This window comes from Callorhinchus milii, unplaced genomic scaffold (genome assembly GCF_018977255.1).
Source record: "Callorhinchus milii isolate IMCB2004 unplaced genomic scaffold, IMCB_Cmil_1.0 Scaffold12, whole genome shotgun sequence".
Classification (NCBI taxonomy): Eukaryota; Metazoa; Chordata; class Chondrichthyes; order Chimaeriformes; family Callorhinchidae; genus Callorhinchus; species Callorhinchus milii.
Window position 1 is genome coordinate 12,952,661 of NW_024704753.1, and position 6,166 is coordinate 12,958,826.

Sequence of the window (6,166 nt, forward strand, 5' to 3'; positions counted from 1 at the left end):
CCACCACGCTCTCTCTGTCCCTCTCACCTTCCTCATCATCTGCTCCTACCACCACCCCCATTCTACATTCCTTCCTCCCCGTCTCTCCCTCCTCCCTCTCACCCACCATCACCTCCATGAAACCCACCACCTGCTGCCTCGACCCCCTCCCCACCAACGTAATTACTGGTCACCCAGCTCCCCCTCCTCTGCCCACTACTGGCTGACATCATCAACCAGTTTCTCTCCTCCGGATCAGTCCCTGCCTCCCTCAAAACTGTTGTCATCACCCACCTCCTGCAAAAACCCTCCCTAGATTCCTCAAACCCCAGCCATTACCGCCCTATTTCTAACCTGCCCTTCCTCTCAAAAGTTCTAGAACGCGTTGTTGCCAATCAACTTCACGCACACCTCTCCTCCCACTCCCTCTTCGAACCCCTCCAGTCCGGTTTCCGCCCACAGTACAGAGACTGCGCTTGTGAAAGTCACAAACAACATCCTCTCTATCTGTGACCAGGGCTCCCTCTGCCTCCTTGTCCTCCTGGACCTCTCCGACACAGTCGATCACGCCATCCTCCTCCACCGCCTTTCCTCCGTCATCCACCTCAGTGGGACCGCACTCGCCTGGTTCGAGTCCTACCTCACAAACCGCCAGCAGTACATCTGCACAAATGGCTTCTCCTCCCGCTCCAACCCGGTCACCTGCAGGGTTCCCCAAGGATCCATCCTTGGCCCCCTCCTCTTTCTGATCTACATGCTCCCTCTTGGGGATGTCATCCGCAGACATAAAGTACATTTCCACATGTTTGCAGATGACAGCCAACTCTATTCTTCCACCTCTCTTTGTGACCCCCATTCCCCTGATGTTCTGTCAGCTGCCTGTCGGATCTCAGGGGCTGGATGAGTGCAAATTTTCTTCAGCTAAACGTTGACAAGATGGAAGCCATACTCTTTGGCTCTCGTCAACGTTGAAAATCTCACGGCTTTCACCTCCTCCACCTACCCGACCTCCCCCTAAAACTCTCCGAACCCGTAACCAACCTAGGCGTCAGGTTCAACCCCCAATTATCCTTCCTCCCCCACATCCAGTCCCTCATCAGCACCGCTTTCTTCCACCTCTGACGCATCGCCTGTCTCCGCCAATACCTCTCCCCAAAAGTCGCTGAAAACCTGGTTCATGCCTTTGTCACCTCTCGGCTGGACTACTCTAACGCCCTCCTCGCCGGTCTCCCATCCAAGAGGGGACCAAGGACAGAGCCCTGAGGAACGCCGCTATAGGCGTTGCGGGAACTAGAGGAGAAACCGTTTGTGGAGATGAAATGTCCCAAACACCCATTGCACTTAACTGAGCCTACCTCATTCGTGGAGAGAGGATTTTGTCTGGGGCATTGGTGGCCAGAACACTGGGGGAACCTCCCTTCTCAAGTAGTGCTGTGGGATCTTTAGCATCCACTGACCACATAGACAGGACCTCAGTTTAACCAAAGGACTGAACCTCTGATAATGCAGTGCTATGCCAGCAAAGCACTGCAATGTCAGCCTAGATTGGCTGATTTATGCAATAAATCAAGAAATGTTCAATAAACAAAACTGGAATCAAAACATTGATGTAAAATACATTCACCTAGGCTAGAGTGAAGGTTTGGTGGGCCACTTCCGGGCCACCATTGGCCTAGACTATGAGCTCCCAACATGGGGCTTCAGCCTACAATTTCTGACTCAGAAGCTAAAGCCAACAAGTTTAATAACAGATCCAATCTGATTGTAAATGGCCAAACAAGGACTAATGTCAAGGATGTGCAGTCAATTCTAATTAGACCTAAGAGAGAATAAGTGCTGAGCATTCTCTCTCCATGAATGAAGCAGGCTTGGTTAAGTACAGTGTAGAAATTAGAGGTTAAAAATTACTGGACTTTGACTTGTAGACTAGAGTCTGAATAACAGGCTTGACTGTTGTTTGGAATCAGCTTTCCCAGAATGGTGAATTTACCAGGATAGTCAGAGAGAGGGTGAAATATCCTTGAGCACTTCTGCCTAAACTAAAGAACACCAACCATAGGGATTGATGATGAACCTGGGAGCAAGTCACACTCCATCTTTTTCTGCCGGGGATGGTGCTTGACTGGGGGAATGCATGTATGGATAGCTCGACTGGTTTAGCACCAGAATTTCCATTGTTTCTATCAGTGAATAGGGTTTCATGCTGCTTTTCCCACTTTCCTGACTTAGGCAGGTCTTTAGTAATATAAAAGTTCGAACAAGGACTATTGCATTATTCCATTCGTCTCCAGAATGACGTTGGTCTGAAATGTTGTACAGTGTCCAGCACCTTAGGACGTCCTCCCGCCCCAGTCAACGAAACTTCTCACTTATTTGGTTTGTGGTGGTAAATAACTTGTCAGATATATTAGTAAACTGTTGCATTTTTTTGGTCTGTGAGGTGTCTGACACATAGATAACAGCATCCAGCCAGCCAAACTTCCACATACACATTCCTAATAAACATGGAAATTTCCCATGTATACAATTGTACATTCTTTCCCTGGAGGAATGCTGTCCCTGCTCACCAAATTACAGAATGTATTCGGTGGAGCTTAACTCAGTGTGTGGCTTGTGGGTACTACTAGAGTTTAACCATAGCGTAATGGTTAGCGTGTTCAGTTAGCGAGCGGAGCCGGGATGAATTCCCGGGCAGGGCGAAACCTTAGGCAAGTTTCCTTACTACACAGGCTTCTGTTTACCCAGTTGTTAGCCGAATGGTAGATTGCTTTCTGGGGGTGGTGATCCTTCCCAAAATCCCTCACTCAATCCATGACTGCTTATGGGACATTGCTGTGCACAATTGGCTGTTACATTTCACCCACAATATAGTCAATCCACTTAACAATATAAGGTGCTATACCAAATGCAAGTATAATTATTATTACTATTATCATTAACCAGCTGAAATAGCAAGCTTCCCACGGCTTGTTCAGCTCGGACCACCCTACTCGTAAAGGGTTAACAAGAGTTGAGTGAGAAGATTCCCTGCCTCTTCGAGGCTGATGATCCAGGCTGGCTGACAACAGTAGTCTCGGAGTAGTGCATACCCGCTTGGCTCAAGAACTGGACTACCAAGACACCCACAGAGGTTTGACTCGGTTCCAACATTCCTTTGCCATGTACATCATCTTGGAGCTAGTTCAGCCCCAAGGAAACTATGCTTACCTTTCCACACCCAAGAGGATATTCATGATTTATGACATCTGACCAGCACATTGTGATGTTATGTGATATATTTCTTGCTGGTATAATAAACTGTCATGCTATGTGGATCTTTTTTTTCCCCACTGCCTAAATTCCGTATCTAAGTTAAAAACCTGCAGGATATGTATTCAGTTCTCTGCCAATTCTATTAATATTATTTGTCCCCAATACAAGGATAATGATTTTAAAATCTGTTGGATGAGCTACAAGAATAGTTATGACAGAAAGAAGCTGAGGGATGAGGAAGTACTGTATAACGTTACTCACTTTAATGGCGAGACTGAAGCTGGCTCTGAAATCAGACATAGGATGTTAATGGGAACTGGTTGGCAGCACTTCAAACCTCATGGCCTCCATAGGATCCAACTCCTTAAGATTTGCACTAATAGTCACTGCCTTCTGAAAGCAAAAGACTTGTGCACCAAGAATGGTAAGTTAGTTGAGGTAATGCTGACACCCATGAAACCATTACTCAGCTATTGCCTTCAGGAGAGAGGAGGGCAGATTAGCAAAAGAAAATCTGGGGGTTCTGATCTAATTTGTACGTTCACATGTTTGAATCAAAATGACATGTTTTAAAGTGGATGAGAACAAGGACATATCAATAACCTAGGAGTTATTACAGGGCAGTAAACTCAGAGGAATTCAAATGATGTCATGAGCCACACAGCAAACTCAAACAATTTTGAGACAGTCATCACAATCTCAAGATAAGATTATAGCTTTCATTGTTGTAAATCTTATTACTGAAAATTGGTCTGAGATAATTAAGAGTTTTCTCTGTCTGCCTGGACTTGCATCTCTGCTCCCAGACCTCCCACCAACTTCCACCTTGGCTGACCACGTGGAGATCCAAGTTACCTTTGAGGTTGGATTACTATAGCTGATTCCCACAGCTTCCTTTCATTCCCAAAAGCTGTATCCTTCCACTGTTAATGCTCTAACACTCAATAACACTGTGATGCTATCTAACAGTGAAGCTTTATAACTACTCTTAAAAGTTTAAGGGTGTGGTCCAATTCAGACTTCTCCCCCATCCCTATTTTTCCTCCGATGATTCAGTCAGTAAAGCCACTGCCTGTTGTGAAACTGAGCCACACAAATCAAGAATCTTCAGGTTCAATCATTGGTCTGTGTTGAGTTAGTCTAATTTAGGAATGTAGTCAGTGAGTGGTCTTGGTTATATTTGAGAAGGGAAAAAATGACCTCAGGAAATGCATTACAGTACTATTTCAATAATTGCTTGTTGGCATCGGACGTGCATATATTAAAGAGGGAGAAAAGTCAGGAGCAAATGAAGAGAAATATAGTTTTATCAAATCAATTGACACAGAGCAAATAGTGACAATACCAGCTAGAATTTCAGAAAAAATGTTTATTCCGCAAAAATTTTAAATCACACAAACTTGTAAACCACACTTCAAAACGTTTGGCCAAACCAGTATTCATAGTGCAACATCACCCCAGTAAACATTGCCATCATTTATAATATACATTTTATGTACATAGCTGTAAAAATACAGCAAATCACCTGTAGGATTTAAAAGAATAGTGCAGTCTTGCAATACGTGTTCTGCACATATGCACAGCATCAGAGATATGCCATTCTCAACGTTTACTGATGGATCTAATACCCACCAGCTCAGGTCTTGTTTTAGGGCCAGTTAGAGTTTATAATGAAATAGTGTAGAAGACTCAACCGCTACATTGCAGCAGCCTTTTAATGGATGCGGATTTGTACCTGATACCAATGTATCATGTGCAGTCAATACAGATCAGTTACTCAATAGAAAACTGAAACCAGTTTTTAAAAAATTACCTTAACAGTAGTCCCACCAGTCAATTAAAAAGTAGTTCCTCTATTAAAAAGGGAGGAGTTTAAGGGTGTATGTGGCCCGGTTCAGATCCCATAACAACCAACCAGTTCTGCACATTGCAATCACGTTTGCTCCATAATAAATTATTCATATTGCATCAAAGGCATACATTGCATTCAGTATATTTCTTAAAATAATTTTGTAGCCCCAAAATGTATCTTTGTAACTTGTATCTTCTTAAAAAAAAATAGGTTTGGCAAGGTGGTTCACCAGTTAAGAATGTTGTTTCAATGAATCAGACGTGAGTGTCAGCTTTTATAGACAGGTTTCACAGTACAGCTATGAATAATACTACTGCTCCTAGAAATAGAATTACCAGCAATTCCGACAGGCATTCGTGATGTCACTAGTTATCTTTAAAATCAAGACCAAAGTTGAGAAACTGCCCTACTCTTTTAAATATGAAACATTTATTAGGTGGATTTTACAGGCAAGTAATCGAACTCAGCTGCCATATAAAATGTATGTAGATATGCACAAGTAATGAAGAGTATATAAAGTGTCAATTATACAAAATTACAACAGGTTGTGATTAAATCGTATTGTGGCGAAATTGCCTTGTACAGATTTGTCTTTATAATACCTTGAATTAAATTATATGTCCTTTTATTTATTAAATAATAATCCTTCAGATGTATTGTGTAAAATTGTGTAGGTTTGTTCATAGCTGCCTACAACAAATCTTGGCTTTGACTGGAAGGCAGCTACTTCCCCACAGGGAAGAACCAAAAAAACACGAGACATCGCACGCCCTTGCACACATGGTTAGAGTAGATGTTTTGTGACAAAATGGTGGGAACTAAACTCAAAAATTGACAGTTTTCTCACTGTGGTTGGATCACGAATAGCAGATCCACCTCAGACCTGCCTTGCATACACTTCTTGTGGCTCGATTGAAACAGGTGGGGAAAGATTCGAGGAAAATATAAAATTGAAAAACTTGCAACAGGCACTGAACAGCGTTTGAATGGGGCTTGTTTTACATTCCTGTTCATCTAAGGCCATGATACAAAGTTGTACCATTTCACAGTTGCTTCATCCACAAGTGGCTTCAAATCATGGAA